General features: G+C 38.4%; 1 protein-coding gene across 7 annotated transcripts in view; it reads left to right on the top strand.

Moving 5' to 3' along the window:
- MAGI1 (membrane associated guanylate kinase, WW and PDZ domain containing 1) overlaps window positions 1-22610 on the top strand; it is a 671948-nt gene that overhangs the window by 379952 nt on the left and 269386 nt on the right. The window lies entirely within an intron of this gene.

A 22610-nucleotide genomic window follows, 5' to 3' on the forward strand; every position in this document is an offset into this window, starting at 1 on the left:
GTAACTCTAAGAGGGTGTTAGGGTTTTTTCAGTTCCGTTTTCCCTTGATGTTCTTCAGACCCATCCATCCCATCCTGCTCCTGGTTCACAGAGTCTTGTATTTTTCTCCTTTGAAGCTCAGCGCACTTCATCCTAGGAGATCTGCTAGAATGCTCTATAAATTGAAGATTCGGAGTAGATATTCTCACATTTAGTGGGTCTGCTGAGAATCAGGATCAGAGAAGGAGGCTAGGCTTAGAACCCTGCTGTACACTGGAGTCACTAGGGAAGATGCCCGCCTCCGTGCCCCACCAAAAAAAAGAGAGAAAGAGAAGGGAAAAGGTCTAGTTCCTCCCCACAGATTCTTAATTGATCGGAGGTCTGCACCTAAGCAGGTTATTGCAGATGTGCCCCAGGTGATTCCAGTGTTCAGCCCAGCTCAGACTGCTCCCTTCCAGGCAGCACACAGTGACTACTTAAATTCAGAATAAGCCTGCTTGGTTCCCTGTTTTTAGAACATTCTAGGCTGGAAGGAGTGAGCAGCTCTCTGCTTTTGTTAGAGCCATGTGGGACAATCCAGGGAATTGAATTCCTTCAGGTTCTCACTGCAACTCAATCACCATCACCTAATTTTCTTTTTTAATATAAATTTATTATAAAGAATTCTCTATTATTGTTTGACATCTTCCTAGGGTATAGGCTGGTTTCAAAGGGCATTGCAAGATTTAATTTTATTACATAAATAAAATTAATTGATTTAATTTTATTAAATTTATTTAATATCTAAAGAACAGCTTCTCTCTGGAATTTCAGGACTGGTCTGAAACAAAGCAGTGAAGAGAGGGTGTTACAGGTTCCCAGGGGCTGAGGTGTTGACATGCTTGTTTGTTCCTGACAAATGTTGGATCCCCTTCTGTGATTTGGTAACTCTGAAGTGTCAGGGACTTGCTTGCCCAACAGTGGGTCAGCAACTGGTTTTATTAGTTCAGTTGGCATCTTTGTTGCAGTTTAAAAAATGATATTTTAAAAGTGGGATGGGTATGTCTGTATATGAGCAATGTATTTAGGGGAGAAACTTGAAAGAATTCACCCACTACCACTCCTATTGAGAGTAAATACTCCAACTACTTTGTTTGCATGAGACAGCTTTGCTCCCCCACATGAGAGAGCAAGCACGAGCAGGATGCTATAGAGCAGGGGCCTCTTAGAATGATTGATGAGCTGATTATCCAGGAAGGTGCTTTGTCACTTTTTCTGAGAGGCACAGTCAAATTAATTTTGGAAGAGGACACTCAAGGGAAAAGGCATGGCTGGAATGGAAAGGTGAGACCAAGAGAAGTATCAGATTTTCAGAATTGGAGAGACCTGTGGGATTGTCAAATCCAGCTCATTCATTTACAGATATGTGAACCAGGCCAATTTATTAGATTCCAGCAACATTCATTTAGCACCTATTAAAACACTCGATGCTGTGCTGGAGCTAGAAAGAGGCAGATGATGTATTAGTGTTCCAGAGAAACAGAGTCAGTAGAATGTATGTATGTGTGTGTATGTGTATATACGTATATCTAAAAAGAGATTTATTGCGAAAAATTTGCTTACCCAATTATAGGGGCTGGTAAGTCCCCAAATCTGCAGTTGGCAAGCTAGAGACACAGAAGAGCTGATAGTGTGATTGTAGTTAGAATATGAAGGCTTGACAACAGGAGAGCTGATACAGTAAATTCTAGTCTTAAGCCTGGCAGGTTTGAGACCCAGGAAGAGCTGATGTCTGAGTTCAAAGGCAGGAAAAAGCCAGCTTGATGGCTCAGGCAGGAGGAATTTTTTTCTTACTCTTGAGAGGCTCACCCCTTTTCTTCTATTCAGGCCTTCAACTGATTGGGTGAGGCCCATTCCACACAGGGGAGGGCAATCTGCTCTACTCAATATATCATTTCAGTGTTAAACTTATCTATGAGTATAGTAATAGAAACATTTGGAATAATATTTGAGCAAATATCTGAGCACCCCATTGCTCAGTTAACTCGACACATAAAATTAACCCCCACAAACGACTTCCCCAAAATAAATATGACACAGATTTAGGTGTCAAATCCAGGTATCTTAACCCTTGCCCACAGTTCTCCTATCTATTTATTATGCTATTTGCTGACTCATCTGTAATAAATGAATAATACATACAAAAACCCATAAAACTTGATAAATTAGATTTCATCAACAATCAGAACTTTCACTTATCAAAAGAACATGATCAAGAAAGCAAATAGACAAGACATAGACTGGGAGAAGATATTTGCAAAATATATTTCTGACAAAGGACTAGCATTTAGGGTACATAGGAGAATATGACAAGATGTTTCACAGCATTAGTCACCAGGGTAATTCAAATTAAAACAATGAATAAACAATATAATACATATTTGAAGAGTATTTAAACAAATAGTTAAGTAAAGGCTGAATGCCAGATACCATGACGCCTGGTCTAGAGGGAGAAACTCGTTTGTTTGATACTCTACACTGTTGTCATAATTCACATGAACCTGGAAATCCTGTCTCTTTGTTTGCACACCTTCGGCCATGCAGAGTACTACCAAGAGAAGTGAGTGTGTAAAAGCAATCTGGGGTAACATTTAAGTTTTAATTAGTTTGCAGTCTAGTGATATGGAAAGGCTGGCTTGTTTAACTTGTTTGTTTTAGATACTTAATCATAATCACAACTCTTCAAAAAATATCTCTACTTGAAAGCAAATTTCATGAAGGGATTTTTTTTTTTTTTTTTTTTTTAAATATGTTACTTTCAAGTCAGATGATGAAGCGGAGGGTACCTAAAATTTATTGAGAATTATATTGTATGTTCTCATTTATTCCTCATGAGAGCCATGTTGGTACATACTATCATTATCCCCAACTTACTGATTGGGGCTCAGAGTGATCAAGGTAGCAAATGGCAAAGTCAGGTCCACCTAGTTTTGATTTAGTCACTACTTGTATTATTTTAATTAGTATTATCATTCTTTAGTTATTCATCCAGTCAGTCATTAAGTGTATGCCAAGTCCTCCTCTAAGCAGAGAGGGTCTCAGCTCTCATATGAAAACCTCCTGGTGGGGAAGTGACAGATAACAAACAAGAAAAAAGGAAAATAAAGTATTTAAAAGACAATGGTTCTGAGCACAGTAAACCAGAACAATGGGGTAGTCACTGATGGAGGGCCTCCTGCAGCAGGCCTTGTCAGAGAGGGCCTCTGCTGGAACATGAGGGTCTAGAACATGAGCTCAAACCTTGGGTCCCAGTGCTGAGCCTCACAGTTAGCAGCCCTGTACCAAAAGACGTGCATATTTACATAAGCCTGTGCATAACAAATGCAATCTTCATCAATATGGCCCTTTTGTAATATTCTGTTCTAATATGCTCTTGGAGCTAAGTGAAAAAAAAAAAAAAGAAATTAACAGTTAAACAATAATTGTCTCTGACTGCATTCATTTACCTACCTCCTGCGTTGGGACTGCCCTATTAGGGTTGTCACAATGATTGCGGGGCTGCCAAGAACAGGGATGCTGATATCTAGAGGGCTGACTCCTATCGGTGACACTTGGTGAGTCATGCAATGGGTTTAAGCCTGTGTACTGAGGTCTTGCATGTTGAGGGGCAAGGTTTGGTTGGCCAGGTTTGAGTTCTTTAGTCCTCTGATTTCATTTGGGTCTCTGTCATTCTATGACGAAGGCTGGGACTTTGTGTTGATTCATTGCATTCTGTGCTTTTCCCTCCTGTCCTCTGGATATGTGGAATGGTAAGAAAAAATTGTTAAGTTTGTTTTTCTCTACTTGCATATACATTTTAAAAAGCTGTAGCACTTTGGCTTGCTGGTTTGCTCTCTAGTCAAAAACAAGACGCTGTTGAGAGTAATGTTGATGAGCAATTGGAGAGCCTGTCAGAGAGGAAACCAAGCAAGCTGAGTGATTGAGCTGCCTTTCATGAATCACTTCGATTATCAAGGTGGGCATATGGCCAGTGAGTGTCCTGATTACTGAATGACTTTTGTAGCCCCATTATTTATAATCACTTTGGAATAGCAACTGAAAGATTGCAGTGAGACAGAATGAAAATAGAGTGTGAAAATGATCATTGCTTATGGAATTATGGAGATTAGAAATATCTGATGATCAGTTTATGAGATAAGAACTGTCTCCCAAATATTTTTTAACCAGGTGTACTATGTACTAAACTCTCTAAAAATGGTAGCTGTGATCAATCCAGAGAGATGAATCTCTAAGAATTCTTACCTTAGTGGGTTCTCAACACACAAAAGAGCCGGAGAACCCTGCACACAGGCACATTCACGTGTTTAGTGCACTGTATACATTTTTTAAAAAATGACTATTTTGGAACATTTAAAATGGAAAAATGTTACAAGAATGATATAGAGTTCCTGAATCTCATTCAACTAATTTGCTGATATAACCATGGTACACCTGTCAAAAGTAAGAAGTTAACATTGGTATATTACTATTAACTCTGCTCTGAACTCAGATTCACCAGTGTTTTCTCCACTTACGTTCCTTTTCTGTCCCTGACCCAGTGCAGGACTCAACATTGCATTTATTTGTCATGTCTTTTTAGACTCTTCTAGTCTGCACCAGATTCTTACTTGTCCCTTGTTTTTCCATGACCTTGATAGTTTTGAAGAATGTCATTATATAGATTTAACAAAACTAAGTTCCACTCTTCACTGCTGGATGAACACCTTGTTTGGAGTTGTGCAGGTGGAGGGAGGAAAGCGTAGAACTTTGGGGGGGACATCTGGGTTCTAATCCTGCATCTGAGTGCTTCAGCACTGGGGGTCTCACTTTCCTCATCTGTTTAAAGGTGGGAATAATGGCACCATTCTCACTGGGGTTTATTAGTTTAAATGAGGTAATACTCTTGAAAGCAATTTATGATAAGGCATCAAATTTATAATCATCAAAGGGAAATTTGTATTTATAATGTATAAGTTCTTCTACTCTGCATATTTATATAAACTGGAGATTGATACCAGTCAAATTTTATTTCAGGAGTCATTTGATAAATTTCTCTGAAGGCTCTCCAGGCCTTGAAATATGAGGATGTGGGGTTGGGGTATTTTTAACCTGTTCAGTGTTTCTGTGAAAGTCTCATCAGTGCAGACCCCAGGCTCACTTTGCTACTCCTTTTCTAAGGGAGTGGTTTTCACACCCAGAGCTTCCTGCACATGTACACACACACTTGCACACCCTGGCAATATTGGGAAAATATGGAATAGTTTTAGAGAGACACAATCCTCTCGAATGGGGTGGCAAAGTACAGCTTGTGGGCCAAACCTGCCTGTTTTTGTAATATTTTATTACAATGGAGCCATGCAGTCATTTACATATTGTTTAGGGCTGATTTCCTGCCAAATAAGTAGATCTATGGGAACACAGATCTCACAACCTGCAAAGCCTAGAATATTCACTATCTGACCTCACAGAAAACTTTTGTGTGCCCCTACTCTAGAATTCTACTGATGCCTGAGAGGTTTTTCTTTGCATTCTTTCTGGGCTGGGACCATGTGATTCTCTCTTTTGTTTCCATATTTGAAAGATATTTAAGAGGGGTGTTGTGCAAAGAAGAAATTCCTAAGGATGCTCTGCTGAGGGGAAATGGTCCCACCCTTTTCAGACCCATTAATGATGTTGATATTGCTGGTGGTCTCTGTTCTCATAATCCAGCAGATATTCCAGTGAAGTATTATAACCCTGTTTCTGTGAAATTTCCCAGTTTGGGTCAGAGTGCCTGGAACTCTGGTCCCAGCCTGCTGTTGTGTGACTAATATCAGACCATATTAGAATAGTTTGTGATCCAGATTATCCATTCCTGTCTGAGAATAAATTAGAGTGAGGTTGTACAGGCAGGGCGGCAGCTGTGTTAATTACTATGGATATTCCAGGCTCTGGAATGTCAGTGGGATCTCAGCTTACATTTACATGAAAGCATTTAAAACATCTTATTCGTCGGTACTGTCCTAAGGCCCAATAGTACAGGGGCTGGTTTCTGGGAAGGTACCTTGCTTATGAGACATCCCTGGCTGAGTGTTCTTTGGAGGCCAGTGCCAGTTAGATGTCACTTTCTCGGTTTCTGCAAATGTTGAGCATTACGAAGGATATTGGGACAACTTTACAATGTTAACAGTTTAGATGGAAAGTCAGTCTTTGGTTTCTATATTGAGATTCACACTGCTGTTTTATAGTGGCATGGTGTATACGAAAACAATTTCATTATACTTTTTAGTTTTGACAAAATTCAAACCCCTACTGCTGTTGAAAGAACAACATAATGACATCCCTGTCACCAAGACTCACCAGCTAGTCCCATCTTGATATACCCATTCCAACTCTCTATATTTATACATACTTCCATTTTGCCAAATTACCTAGGTGGTAGGGCCATCTGCAAGCCTTGGTTTATTCTTCTGTAAAATGGGGCTGGAAATAGAACCAATCTCTCTGGGTTGGAGTGAGGATTGTTATTCTGGTCTGTCAAACGTGCTTAAGAAATGTTCACTCTTTTTTTAAAAAAATTATTTGTTTGTTTATTTATTTTTAGAGAGAGGGGAAAGGAGAAAGAGAGGGAGAGAAACGTCACTGTGTGGTTGTCTCTCACTCGCGCCCCCAACTGGGGACCTGGTGTGCAACCTAGTCATGTACCCTGACTGGGAATCGAACCAGCAGCACTAGGCTCGCAGGCCGATGCTCAATCCACTGAGCCACAGCAGCCAGGGCAAGAAATGTTCACTCTTATCACTGGAGACCAGTAAGCCATATGAGCAGAGGTTTTTTTTTTAGATCCCAATGGAGTGTCTTCTTAAAAAGTAGGGTTTTCTTTTTTTTTTTTAGAGTTATCTATATATTTAAAAGATTGTATTTATTTGTTTTTAGAGATAGGGGAAGGGAAGGAGAAAGAAGGAGAGAGAAACATTGATCAATTATCTCTCATACACACCCAATCTGGGCATCAAAACCACAACCCAGGCATGTACCCTGACTGGGAATTCAACTGGCGACTTGCTTTGTGAGATGACACACAACCATCTGGGCCAACTGGTCAGGGCATAGTGTTTTTTTGAAGGGCATGCACATGTGTACATGCAGACACGCACACACACACTCACACACGCACATGTTCAGATCCTACTTGCTGTTCTGAGTGTAGAGATGTCTGACTTAAGCTTTCAGTGAGGCTGCACAACTGTTTGTTGGTTAAGGCTGGTCATAAACTCATTTCACCTTTGTTACTTTGCCAACATTGCTTTCTGCTTTCTCTATTTAAATCTTTTATTTATTTACTTTTAAACAGATGTTATTCTAATACCCTAGTTTTACTGGAATAAATATAAGACGCAAAAAAAACAAAAAAAAAAAAGGCTGGAAATAATGAAAAAATGGAGGTGATGGAATTTAAACCTTGCTTTTTTTCCTGTGCATAATTCATTATAAAAAGATTCTCGAAGAGAAAAAGAACAGAGAAAGCAGTCAGAATATATAAAGCAAATGTCCTGAAGTGCTAGCAGAACGTTTTGTGCTTGTCCATGTTGGGAGTTCAAGGTCAATAGTAGTTTCTAGAGCTTCATCAGCACATAGAGATCTGTCCTGCAGCCTCTATTTCACATCATACACTCACTGCACATTCTTCTTTTTCATTTTGTTTAAGTTCTATAGAAACACGGCTGAAAGAATAACTGTCTTTGTACCACTGGAGGAATGGATTTAATCTCTGTGAGTCTGATTAGGTACCACCTGTCTGGAGTCACTTCTGCTGTACCTGTTAGGTTTGCCAGAGATGGGAAACATTTGTGAGAAATTGGCAAATAGGCTCATTCTCAGAGCCTACCTGCCCACATTTTCTTAGGGGGTTTTGCTGTGGCTTACACCACTGATTTGCAAACTTTAGGACCTATTAGAATCACCTGGAAAGCTTGTTAAAACATAGATTTCTGAAAGGGATGCTCAGAGGTTCTAATTCAGTAAGGCTGGGATGGACCTCACAATTTGCATTTAACAAGTTTCTGTGTAATGCTGCTTAGGCTAACATTGGAGACAATGAATACCCACCACCTCCACCCCAAGAATTGCTTAAGGAGAATTGCTAACCTGGAGATGCAGGGCCAACATCTAGGCCAGGAGTTGGCAAACTATGTCCCTTGGGTCAAATATGCTGTCTGTTTTTGAAAGTCAGACTTTATTGGAAAACAAACTTGTTTACATATAATCTGTGGCTACTTTCATACTACAAAGGCAGAGTTTAGTAGTTGGACAGAGTCCCGATGTGCTCCCAAGACTGGAAAATTATGTACCTGGCTCATGACCCTTTCTAGAAAAATTTTGCTGACCCCTGATCTAGACCAATGCTTGCATGTCATTTGACAGAAGAGGGCTTGGAAGTAATTCTGTAAGGAACTGGCACACTGAGTGGAAGTTCCCCGTTTGTGTGCTTTTTAGAAGCAAAGGCTTTTTTTGTTTGTTTCTTTTTAGTGTTTTTACTTAAATATATATGATAATGGAGTTTCATTCGTTACTTCTTAACAGGGCATTCTCCAAATTAATTTTCTTATTGGAAGCAGCAGTTTCTCAAATGAAAAGAAGCAGTTTTACCATCAGTGTTGTCTCACTAAGACAGTGTTGGCATATATTTGAAGTATGGGTGGGAAATTTTTTAAGTCACATAATTAAAAGGGGAAAGTCATTTCCATTTTGACAGTGTAATTGTCAGATTAGTGATATCATACCTCTTTTTGACTTTAGAAACAGGTATAACATTTCTGGAAAGCAATTTCTCACTATGTGAATATTTAAAGTAATGTTCATACTTATTACTCTAGTAATTCCTGTCTTAGGAAATTTCAGCAAAAATTCTTATTCAAGATTTTTCATTACAGCATTGTTTATAGTAGTTTTTTAAAGGAAATATATCTAAATGTCTCTTAAAATGAAACTGATAATATTATGATAAATCCATATTGATATTTTGGAGTCATTTAAAATCAAACTAGATGAAGGGAAGCTGATAAAATCTTTTTGGAGGGAATTTGTATCAAAAGCCCTAAACATTTTTATACTTTTAGTTCTAATATTTTCATTTCAGGAATCATGAGAAAATAACCAGAAATAAAGATAGGTTTTATATAAGAAGGATGATCACACGGAAAGTATGCTTAGTAATTGGTAATAGTTAAATAGGCTGTGATGGAGTGAGAAGATAAAATACTATATAGCTAATAAAACTATATGTTTGAGCACTAATAGTATATTGGGAATGCTATGAATTCTGTTTTATAACATTTGGATACAAGTGCACATATATGGCATGAACCTACACATCTCAAACATGATAGGAACTCTGTGTTCCCTGAAATCTGTTCATCACCAGGGAAGCCCAGACATTGGATTCATTTAGACTCCTCCCTTGCCTTTGCTATTGGCCTCCATCACATCAGCAAACTGTATCAGTTCCAGCTTTGCATCTCCTCTTTGTCCCTTCCTGCCCACTTCCTGGCCAGGGCATCTCCTTTTCTCAGGACTCCAGGTCTCCTATGGTCAGCTCCATTGGCTTCATCCGGTCACCTGCCTCTATGCCTGACTCACTGCACAGCTGCAAAAGTCATTTCAGAATTTAGACCACTCCTTCCCCCATCTCTGACTAAACTCACTTCAGTGGATTCCTACTGAGTTTGGAATAAAATGCCAGCTATTTTTCATGGCCTGTGTGGCACAGAACTGTCTGGCTTCCTCTCCTCTTTTTAGCCTCAGTCTCTGCCACCGCTTGTCTGAGTTTCATGCCGTTACTTCAACGTGCTGACCTTTTTGCTACTTCTGAACCATTTGTACATGCTGTCCCTCTGTGTAAACACTCTTCCCCCCGCATTGTGTGGAGGTAGCCAGCCTCTTGTCTTCCTTCAGTTCGCATCTAACAGTAGTCTCTGCCTGGAGGCCAGCCCTGTCTGCCTTCCTAAAGCATGTGTGTCAGTCCCTGCACAGGGATTTTGTGTTGTCCTGTTGGATCTTAAGGGCCCAAAGAGTATGTGGCTGGACACATTTAATATTTGTTGAATGAGTGAATGGATCTCCTTAAATGTCTGAGTGTATTTTAAGTACGTAGGTAGGTACAATACATGTGCGTACGTACACAATTAAAATGTTAAGGGTGATACAAATGAAGTTACATTTGATTTAACTTTCTTTGTACTTTGGTGTACTTTTTAAATATTGTAATTAATCTATATTGTCTTTTTATGGTGGTAAATACACATAACATGAAATTTATCATGCTAACTGCTTTAAGTGTACAGTTCTGTGGCAGTAGCGCATTGCTGTGCGGCCATCAGCACATCCATCCTCAGACCTTTATAATTTTTCCCAGTGGAAACTCTGTACCCATCAAGCACTAACTCATCAATAATTTACATTATTTCTGTAGTTAACAAATGTATCAGAAATAAATAAATAACAAACATCTTTTTCAAACAATGCTCATTTCAGTGTATTTTGGGTTGTAAGTTTAAGTGACTATAAAACTAGTTTGTATTTCAATTTATAATTTTGGTTTTAAAAACTTATTCTTGCCCTGACTGGTGTGGCTTAGTTGGTTGGATGTTGTCCCACAAAGCAAAAGGTTGCCTCATCAATTCTGGGTCAGGTCACATGGCTGGGTTGCAGCTTTAGTCATGGATGAGGCATGTATGAGAGGCAAATGTTTCTCTCTTACATCGACATTTCTCTCCCTCTTTATCTCCCTCCCTTCCCCTCTCTCTAAAAATAAATAAAGTTAAAAAAATTATTCTTTCTAAAACTAAACTGCTGAACTGACAGATTTTTGCTGCAATAGCTCTACTGCAGTGCAAACTTTTTATGTTGCCTTAATAAATGTCTTTCTTACAACTATAATCATTTCATGAAGAAATTCTGTGCTAAAGCAAAATCTTCTGGAAATGATTAGTTTAATATTTGTATACAAGTTTTCCTCAACATTGAAAAATTGAAATGTATTAAAGTCTAAGTTCTGATTGTAATGAAACAACATTCTTTGACCTAGTAGAGGTGGGTCATTTGGAGCTCATCTGGTACAGGGAAAGCTATGTTTTGCCTTGTTGGTCAGAAACAGATGACTAGAGAGGGCTGAAAAAGGTTCTCACTACAAACCTAGTTTCTTGACCATGGAGATATTTCTACTGACTAGCATTTTCCTTTAGTAGGCAGAGATCAGATCAAGCAGAGTTCCTTCAAAACCCACCATCTTGAAAATGATGCTTTTGGTTGAGTTGGCAGAAAACTGTCTAGCATAGGAGAAGAAAAGTTGGAGAAACAGCATCTCTCAATTATGTTAGGGGATCCTATCATGTTTAAATAATGACAAGCAAAATTTGGAAAATAAATAATTGATAAAGAAATCATGTCATATTTTTACCAAGAATAACAAAACAATGCATTAGGAAAATGCACAAAGAATATGAACAGGAAGTTACAGGAGAGGAAACATAAAAGAGAAAACGAGACGTAATGGTCTATTTTACTAGTAATCAATAATTGTAAATTAGTATAACACCAAGATGTCACTTTATCCTTATTAGATTAAAAATATTTTTAAAAGATGGACTGTGCAAAAAGAGTTAATGACTATTCTTGTGAAAGGCCACTTAACAAGATGACTTTTGGCTGGAATCTGGGAGCTTGGATTTCAGAGAGGTTCTCTCCATTGGCTCACTTTGTTTTAACTCTTTGTGCAAAAGATATTATTTATGCTTTCCTTCTAAAAATCTAGAGTTTTGTTTCATGCCAGGTACATGCTATCTACTTGACCAGTTCCTAATAAAAACTCTGGGCCCTGAGTGCCTAATGAGTTTCCCAGAGTGTCACGTTGTTGTTATATCTTGTTGTACTGGGAATTGGCAACAGCAGACCCTCCATATCACCCTGCCCAGGCTCTGTAGCTTCAGCTTCACTGGAGAGGACACTCCAGCGTCATCACAAGATGTCGATTCAACACGGGAGGAGACAGATACCGTGTCGCTCCCGAGTCGGACTGCACAGCCATTCTCGGCGGTGCAGATAGACACTTAAGAAGCTACACCATCGTCTCTCGAGACGGACGGCTGCCGACGACGACTGGGAATTGAGTGTATGACTCCAATGGGAGTAGACTGTGGGAAGCTGGCATCTGATGGCCTTTGAACTTTGTTGCCCCATGAGCCTTTCCCTTTGTTGGTATTGTTTTGCACCCTTTTACTATTAAAAAAATCATACTGTGTACTGTGAATTCTGATGGTGAATCATGAAATATGTGGGTGATATCAGGGGCCCCTGATATACTAATAATAGCAAATGTTGCCCTGAGTGTGGGGAAGCAGGACCTCTAAAAGCTGTTGCTGGGAGGTAAGTTGGCACCACCATTTTGGAGAAGAATTTACCAATTAAAGATATCTATGTCCATTTTCATATTTAGGTAGTCTGGAAAAAAATATTAACACATTTGTTTTTAAAAAGGCATTACAGTGACATTGCAACATTGTCACAACAATGGAGATAGCCCGATATTCTATGAAGGAGAAATATATTTTGGTATATTCTTAAATGAAATATTATACATTTAAAATAACTAAAGTTGCATCAACCTATAGGGTTAAATTTCTGCAAACTAATGCAATTTTAAAAAGCAGCTCTATATTGTTTTAAATGTAAAAAACATCTCTGGATATGTAGATAAAATATTAAAATAAAAAATAATGGTAAAGCTAGGGCTGTCTAAACCCCATTTTCCCATTTATATTATAAAATATCTTAAATTAAGTTCTGAATCCTTTTCTTGGAAAATGTTCCATGTATTCCTGACCTATGTTTTATTTTCCATTTGCAAAACAAATCTTGAATTTCAAAGAAAGTGCAGATGCTAAGACAAACTCTGTCTTGCAACTTATTATTTTATTGGCTCACTGCCCTTGACAATTATGAGGAGATTTATAGGCATGTCCCCTAAATAATTGGCAATTAATTTGAGATTAGATGCCCAAAAATACAGTATTGCTAATGTAATGTGAAGGTTGAGGCTCTTTGTTTACAACTGTCTCAGACACAGAGTAAATGTTAACAGCAGCATAATTAACCCTGCCTTTTGGCACATCCACAGTAGAGAGGAGTTTCAGTTCCATGATCATAAACTGTAGCTGGCTTGGCTAGTTTTAATGTAAAGCTCAAATTGTAAACCAAGAATGTCTGTGTCTAAATACCTTCCAATCTATATGTCCTTGGTTTACCTTGATAGGTATCTCATGTGTGAACCTATGGTATATATGGGATAAAGACATACTGTATCCCAAATGTTCTTTAGGATTTTGCTTTTGACTCAAGCAGTGTATTTGGATCTCATAGACATCATTGGTATTCAAGGCTCAAGTGATAACTGTCAGGATCTTTTTAATATCTAGGACTGTGGTCTCCTAGGTGGAGTATAGAACCATAGATTCTAGGTAATAGAGATTTTGCTTATAAACATTATTATCGTTTTGGTCAAATTACAGAGTGCTTTATACCTAGGGATAGAGTTCGCAGGTATGACTATTAAATATCAGTGATTTACCAGTTGGTTTCATTGCCTGAACTTCAACTCCAGAACAGTGCCTGGAATATATCATGTACTGAATGTTTGTTAACAAGTTCACATGTGTCCAGACCAGTTGAGCACAAGTAGAGTTTTATTCCCTTTCAGGAACTCTAAAAATATCATGTAATCCATGTTTTCCTAGGCCTATATTTTGTTTTTCACTATGTTTAAGCTAACAGGATAGGTTTTATGTTTAACTGAATTTTTTCTTTTAAAGTAACAGTTCACCTTTGGACTGATACCAGTTCTTTCCCTCTTGCCTCAATTGTCCATGCTGTATTTTCTTAACAGTAATTTCCATCACATATTGAGTGCTTCTCGTTGCTAAGCACTACAAGTCTCATTTAATCCTCTCAACAGTCTTGTGATGAAACTATTGTGATATCCGTGCTCTGTGTTTGCAGATGAGAAGAGAGGGGTTCAGAGGCTATGCAGTGCACTTGGGCTCACTAGCTAATAAACAGCATAGCCAAGATTTGAACCCAGGCCTGTCTGTCTTAACTGACAAGTTTTATTCTTTCCTTTAGTTAAGTTTTCTAAGGATTTGAGAACTAAGCATTTAGAACAGTACCTACCACATAGTTATTCAATAATTGTGTATATTTTAAACACTTGAAATAGATTGTATTACAGTATAATCTGCATATTATAAAATGTACTTGTTTATGTAAGAGTGTGCAGCTCTGTAAGTTTTGACAAATTTATAAACTTGTGATGTCACTATCATAACCAAGATATATTTTACTGGCATCTCCTCCGAAAAGCTTCCTTATGCTCCCCTTTTAAAAAATATTTTATTTTGGAATCATTGTCCCTGCCCAGGAAGTTGTAAAAAATAGTGCAGAGGTCCCATGTACCCTTCACTCAGTTTCCCCTAGTGGTAACATCTTACATAACTACAATACAATTGCAAAGCCAAGAAACTGCCATTGGTACACTCCATAGATCTTAAATCCTCAGTGCCCATTTGCAGACTTTGTCTACCTTTGGCTAACTACTTAACTGCCCTCTGTCATTATGAATTTAGCTAGCCTTTACTAAAACATTTTGTAAAGATAAAATTGTACAATATGTTCACTTTTGTGTCTAGCTTCCTTTGCTTGGCATTATGTATTTGAGATTTATTAATATTATGTATGTACTCCTTTTAATTGTGGTGTAGCATCCTATTTGAATATAACGCAGTTTGCTTATCCATTTTCCAGTTGATAGACATTTGGGTTGTTTCAAATTTGGGCCAATTATGTAATGAATAAAGTTGCTATGAAGAATTAATCTACAAATTCTGTGCGTGTGTGTGTGTGTGTGTGTGTGGACTTGCTTTCACTTTGCTTGAATAAATAAGAGTGTAATTGTTGGGTCATTTAGTTAGTTACAGTTTAACTTTATAAGATACTCCTAAATTGTTTTCCCAAGAGAATGAACCATTTTATATACCCACTAGCAATGTATAAAAGTTCCCATTGCTCCACAATCTTGTTAACACTTGAGAATGTCAGTCTTTAATTTTTGCTCTACTAGTGAGTATGCCGTAGGATGTTATTGTGGTTTTAATTTGCCTTTTTCTGATAACTGATATTGAATATCTTTTCATGAGCTTAATGGCCAATCATATATATTATTTTGTGAAATGTCTGATCAAACCTTGTGCCTGTTTTAGAGGGGAGTAAGTGGGATATATGGGTGTTTGTCTTGGCTGGTGTGGCTCATTTAGTTGGAGCATTGCCCCATAAACCAAAATCTCATGGGTTCAATTCCCAATCAGGCTATGTGCCTAGCTTCTGGGTTTGGTCCCTGGTCAGGAGCATGTAAGAGGCAACTGATAGATGTTTCTATCTCACATCAATGTATCTCTCTCTTTCTTTTTCTCTCCCTCTCCCCCTCTAAAATCAATAAGCATCTCCTTGGGTGAGAATAAAAAAACATAATAAATTAATAAACAAGCAAATATTTGATGAGTAATTGAATATATATTGAATGACCTAAGATTGACGACTTGAATATATGTATTTTCTTTTTGGACTCTTGAAACTTTTAAGTATAATACAACTCAAAATAGTTCAGATTAGTTTTTATTAGTATATTCTAAAATGATCAACCATAGCAGGGAATCTTGTTTTGTACATGACATTAAAATAAAGAACCATAGTTTCCTGCCTTAGGTAGGACATATCATTATCATAACTATTCCTGTCATCCTCATGACTTTCTCTTTTTGACCATGGGGAAGTTATTATCTGAAGACATGAATATTGCGGCTTGAATGGATCCTGAATTGCTGCATTGTTTCTCTAAGGCTAGAAATGCTCTTACCTAATTTTTATCTTGTCTAAAAATGGAAGGATAATTTGAGCCTTGTTATTTTTAGGTGACACTGAAGCCTCTTTCTCCATTGAGAATGAATGTTATGTTACAGGCCTTCTGAAGATGCTGTAGACTATAATTTGTGTTTATTTTTTCAATTTTTGGTTTTTCAATTACAGTTGTCCCCTTTTCCCCCAATTTCCCTCCCCCACCCAACCAACCCTCTCTCCCGCAGTCATATCCCTCCACGTTGTCCATGTCCATGAGTCATTTATACGGGTTCTTTGACTAAACCCTTCCCTTACTTATCCCCCTTCTCTCCCTCTCCCGTCCCCCCTATTGACTGCTATTCTGCTCTTTGTTCTGTTTAGTTCCTTTGTTTGTGTTGTTCTTTAGTTTTCTGTATTAGGTGATATCATATGGTATTTTGCTTTCTTTGCCTGGCTTATTTCACTAAGCATAATTCTCTCTAGTTCCATCCATGTTGTTGCAAATGGCAGGAGTTCCTTCTTCCTTTCTGCTACATAGTATTCCATTGTGTAAATGTACCAGAGTTTTTTGATCCACTCATCTACAGATGGGCACTTAGGTTCTTTCCAGCACTTAGCTATTGTAAACAGTGCTGCAATGAACATAGGGGTGCATGAGTTCTTTTGAATTGGTGTTTCGAGATTCTTCGGGTATAATCCTAGTAGTGGAGTCGCTGGTTCAAAAGGCAGTTCCATTTTTAATCTTTTGAGGTAATTCCATACTGTTCTTCATAGTGGCTGCACCAGTCTGCATTCCCACCAACAGTGCAGTAGGGTTCCCATTTCTCCACATCCTCGCCAGCACTTGTTGTTTGTTGATTTGTTGATGATGGCCATTCTGACTGGTGTGAAATGGTATCTCATTGTGGTTTTTATTTGCATCTCCCTGATGGCTAATGACGTTGAGCATTTTTTCATGTGTCTATGGACCTTCTGTATGTCCTCTTCGGAGAAGTGTTTGTTCAGGTCCATTGCCCATTTTTTAATTGGGTTGTTTGTTTTCTTGATGTTGAGTCGTATCAGCTCTTTTATATTTTGGAAATCAGTCCCCTGTCTGTGATGTCATTGGCAAATATGTTTTCCCATATGGTTGGTTTCCTTTTCATCTTGCTGATGTTTTCTTTTGCTGAGCAGAAACTCTTTAGTTTGATGTAATCCCATTTGTTTATTTTTTTCTTTATTTCTCTTGCTTTAGGAGATGTATCCGTGAAGAAATTGTTACGTGAGATATCTGATATTTTCTTGCCTATCTTTTCCTCTAGGACTTTTCTGGTGTCACGGCTTACATTTAAGTCTTTGATCCATCTTGTGTTTATTCTTGTGTGTGGTGTAAGTTGGTGGTCTAGTTTCATTTTTTTCCAGGTCCCTATCCAGTTCTCCCAGCACCATTTGTTAAAGAGGCTCTTCTCACTCCATTTTATGTTCCTTCCTCCTTTATCAAATATTAGTTGACCATAGAGGCCTGGGTTTATTTCTGGACTCTCTGTTCTGTTCCACTGATCTATATGTCTGTTCTTATGCCAGTACCAGACTGTTTTGATCACAGTGGCTTTGTAGTATTGTTTGATATCTGGTGTTGTGATTCCTCCTGCTGTGTTCTTCTGTCTCAAGATTGCTTTTGCTATTCGGGGTCTTTTTTGGTTCCATGTGAATTTATGGAGTATTTGTTCTAGGTCTGTGAAATATGTCATTGGTATTTTAATAGGGATTGCATTGAATCTGTAAATTGCTTTGGGTAGTATGGGCATTTTGATGATGTTGATTCTTCCCATCCAAGAACATGGTATTTGCTTCCATTTATTTGTATCTTCCTTAATTTCTTTCTTCAATGTTATGTAATTTTCAGAGTACAGGTCTTTTATCTCTTTGGTTAAGTTTACTCCTAGGTACTTTATTTTTCTTGTTCCTATAGTAAATGGTATTTTCTTTTTTGTCTCTGTCTCTGCTATTTTATTGTTGGTGTACAGAAATGCCTTAGATTTCTGTATATTTATTTTGTACCCTGCGATTTTGCTAAATTCACTTATTATATCGAGTAGTCTTTTAGTGGAGTTTATAGGATTTTCTAGGTATACTATCATGTCATCTGCATATAATGAAAGTTTTACTTCCTCTTTCCCAATTTGGATGCCTTTTATTTCTTTTTCTTGTCTGATTGCTGTGGCTAGGACTTCCAACACTATGTTGAAAAGGAGTGGAGAGAGTGGACAACCTTGTCTAGTTCCTGAGATCAGGGGGAATGCTTTCAGTTTTTGTCCATTGAGTATGATGTTGGCCTCAGGCTTCTCATATATAGCCTTAATGATGTTAAGGTATGCTCCCTCTATTCCCATTTTGCTGAGTGTTTTCATCATAAATGGGTGTTTTACTTTATCAAATGCTTTTTCTGCATCTATTGATATGATCATGTGATTTTTGCCTTTCATTTCGTTTAGGTGATGTATTATATTTATTGATTTGCAAATATTAAACCATCCTTGCATCCCTGGAATGAAGCCCACTTGATCATGATGTATGATCTTTTTGATGTATTGCTGGATCCTGTTTGCCAATAGTTTATTGAGGATTTTGGCATCTATGTTCATCAGTGATATTGGCCTGTAGTTTTCTTTCTTTGTTGTGTCTTGACCTGGTTTGGGGATTAGGATAATAGTGGCTTCATAGAAAGAGTTTGGGATTTTCCCCTCTTCTTGGATTTTTTGGAACAGTTTGAGGAGGATAGGAGTTAGTTCTTCCCTGAATATTTTGTAGAATTCGCCTGTGAAGCCATCCGGTCCAGGGCTTTTGTGTGCAGGGAGATTTTGGATTACTGTTTCAATTTCCTTCTTTGTTATTGGTCTGTTGAGACTTTCCACTTCTTCTTGATTCAGTTTTGGAAGGTTGTATGTTTCTAGAAATTTGTCCATTTGTTCTAGATTGTCAAATTTCTTGCCATACAGTTGTTTGTAGTAATTTCTAACTATCATTTGTATTTCTGTGGTATCAGTCGTGATTTCTCCTCTTTCATTTCTGATTTTGTTTATTTGGGTCTTCTTTCTTTTTTTCTTGATTAGACTGGCTAGAGGCTTGTCGATTTTGTTTATTTTTTCGAAGAACCAGCTCCTAGTTTTGTTGATCTTTTGGATTGTTTGTTTGGTCTCCATGTCATTTAATTCTGCTCTGATCTTGATGATTTCCCTCCTTCTCTTGCCCTAGGCTTTGTTTGTTGTTGTTCTAGTTCTTGTAGCTTTAGGGTTAGATTTTTTATTTGAGATTCTTCTATCCTTTTCAGATATGCCTGTATTGCTATGAACTTCCCTCTCAGGACTGCTTTTGCTGTGTCCCACAGGTTTGGGGCTGTTGTGTGCTCATTATCATTAGTTTCTAGAAATTTCTTGATTTCTTCTTTGATGTCATTGTTAACCCATTCATTATTTAATAACATGTTATTCAATCTCCATGAGTTTGGGTGTCTTTGATTTTTTTCTCTGAGGTTGATTTCTAGTTTCAAGGCATTGTGGTCTGAAAAGATGCTTGATATGATTTCAATTCTCTTGAATTTGTTGAGGCTTGTTTTGTGTCCTATCATGTGGTCTATCTTTGAAAATGTCCCATGTGCATTTGAAAAGGATGTATATTTTGCTTCTTTGGGGTGGAAAGTTCTATATATATCAGTTAGGTCCATGTGGTTTAGTGTGTTGTTCAATGCCTGTATATCCTTGGTATTTCTTTGCTTTGATGATCTGTCTATTGTTGATAATGGAGTGTTGAAGTCCCCTACTATGAGTGTGTTGTTGTTGATATCCTTTTTGTGGTCTTCTAGTATTTGCTTTATGTATTTGGGTGCTCCTATGTTGGGTGCATATATGTTTATCAAAGTCATATCTTCTTGATGGATTGTTCCTTTAAGTATTATGAAATGTCCTTCTTTGTCTCTTTTTATTGCCCTTGCTTTGAAATCCGTTTTGTCTGATATGAGGACTGCTACTCCGACTTTTTTTTCAGGTCCATTTGCTTGGAATATTTTTTTATATCCCTTTACTTTCAGTCTGTGTAAATCTTTTGTTTTCAGGTGTGTTTCTTGTAGACAGCAAATATGTGGGTCCTGTTTTCTTATCCATTCCATTACCCTATGTCTTTTAATTGGAGCATTTAATCCATTTACATTTAAGGTTATTATTGACGTGTATTTATTCATTGCCCTTTGTACCCCTGTTCCTCTCCTCTCTTGTTCTTTTCTTCTTTTTTCTTCGAACACTCCCTTTAGCATCTCTTGCAATGCTGGTTTGGTGGAGATGTATTCTTTCAGTCTTCCTTTGTCTGAGTAACTCCTTATTTCACCTTCCATTTTGAATGAGAGGCTTGCTGGGTAGAGTATTCTTGGTTGTAGGCCTTTGTTTTTCATTGCTTGAAATATTTTTGACCATTCCCTTCTGGCTTGTAATGTTTCTGTTGAGAAATCAGTTGATAGCCTTATCGGAGCTCCCTTGTATGTTATTTGCTGTTTTTCTCTTGCTGCTTTTAGGATTCTCTTTGTCTTGAAATGTTGCCACTTTAATTATGATGTGCCTTGGAGTGAGTTTTGGGGAGTTCCTCTTCATTGGAACTCTCTGTGCTTCCTGAACTTGTATAACTTTTTCTCTCATCAGGTTCGGAAAATTTTCTGTCACTATTTCTCCTATCAGTTTTTCAATTCCATGCTCCTTTTCTTCTCCCTCTCTAATTCCTATGATCCTGATATTATTTCTTTTCATGCTATCCTGTGATTCCCTTACATCTTGTTCATATTTTTTCAATCTTTTTTAATTTTGCTGTATTGTCTGGGAGTTTTTCTCTACATTATCTTCTAACTCACTAATCCGATTCTCTGTTTCGTTTAGTCTGCTTTTGACTGATTCTACTGTGTTTTTCAGTTAAGAGATTGAATTCTTCAGTTCTTCCTGGTTCTTGTTAACAGTTTCTGTGTCTTTTTTTATGCTGGTGTAGTTCTCTGCAAGTTCCCTGTAATTTTCTTGGAGCTGCTGGTAACTTCCTTGGAGGTTGTCATAGTTGTTTTTAAGGATGTCAAGTATATTGAGCTTCTTTACCACCATTGTTTTGAATTCTGTGTCTGACATTTGGGCTATGTCTATTTCATCTATCTCTCTTCCTGAGGATTCCTCTTTTCTCTTCATTGAGGGGTTACTTTTGCGTCTTACCATGTTGGATTCTTTTTGTTTGTTTTTATTTATTTATTTGTTTTTTTTTGGGGGGGGGTCTGCTTTGACTTCCCTCCTTTGTGGTGTGAGATTCTTTATCAGAGATCTGGGGGTTTCAGTGGTGCAGTCTCTTTGATCTCCTGAGCCTGATTATCTTGGGTTACCCTTTATGTCGTTTGTTTGTGCTGTTTGGTTATATTTCAGATGTTCTTTGGTAGTTCTCTTGTCGATATGCTGTTAAAAACATAAACACACAGCCCAGGCAGGAGACCCACACCCTCAAAAAGCATCCCCCACTCTCTATCCCGCTATCGTCAGCCAACGAGCCCATATTAATGTAAATGTAAAGAGATTAGAGCTTTTATCCTATAAGAAGAATAGATAAGAGTTGTTGTTGGGGAGGAAAAATATAATTTTTGATAGAGGGGGTGATAGATTAATAATAGTTGAGACTGTGCAAGCCAGTAGGTAATATTTACATTGTATGTTAATAAAAATAGAAGAAAAGGATGGAAAAATGCATAATATAGTAAGAAAGTGGGATTATATTGTATTGGGTTTATATAGTAATTATATTCTATTATTTAGAGTGATGGGGGGCTAAACTAGACATACAAACAAATAAACAACGATTAAAGAGAAAGGGTGAGAAGGAGAGGTTATATGCAACACGTTAGAGATAAAGTTTGTTTTCCTTTTTGGAAGGGGAGGAAACCCCACCCCCCCCCAAAGAAAAAACCCAAGAAAAGAAAAAAGAAAGAAAGAAAGAAAGAAAAGAAAGAAGATAGGAGAAAGAAAGAAAGAAAGAAGAAAGAGAGAAAAAAATTGAAAGAAAAAAAAAGCGATGTTTTTACTCCGTTTTAGCCTTGGTGTGTCGCCTTCTTTTTCTGCGTCCGCAGCTGGTCTAGTGTGGTGGTTCAGAGGTTCTTGTTTCTTGCAGCAATGGTGTGCGCCTGCAGTTCCGAAATGGTGCGTGCCCGGGGTTGCTGGCAAGGCGTGCTCCCTTGCTGCCCACTGGAGCCAGTTGAGGTGTCCTTGCGCACGAGCCCCTGCACAGGTGGGGTGGCCAAGAGCTTGCCCCACAATTGGCGCCTATTGTTGCTGGGCCGTGGTGTTTCTATGTTCGCGCCGAGGTGTCCCTGCGAGCATCCCTGCACGCGCCTGGGTGGCCAGAGAATTTGCCCCGCGATTACCGCCTATTGTCCCCCGGCTGAGGTGTTTTCGAACTCGCGTGCCCCTGCCCTTAGTCCCGCTGAGCCGAGCTCCAGGAGTTTGTCTCTTGCCTCTTAGGGCGGGGCCGCGGACACTTGTGCTCAGTGGAAGTGAGCGTCCGTGAGTCGCTGCCGCCCGCTGTTCCCGTGCTGCAGCCGCCCGCCTTCCCTCACCCCTCTGGGTGGGCACAAACAGGGCCTGCGCTAGTGGTCTGCTTTCCGGCCTAGGGCCCGGCGCACACGGGAGCTGTCTAGGGGTATCTGC

Source organism: Furipterus horrens, unplaced genomic scaffold, assembly GCF_987537825.1.
Source record: "Furipterus horrens unplaced genomic scaffold, mFurHor1.1.pri manual_scaffold_7, whole genome shotgun sequence".
Taxonomy (NCBI): Eukaryota; Metazoa; Chordata; class Mammalia; order Chiroptera; family Furipteridae; genus Furipterus; species Furipterus horrens.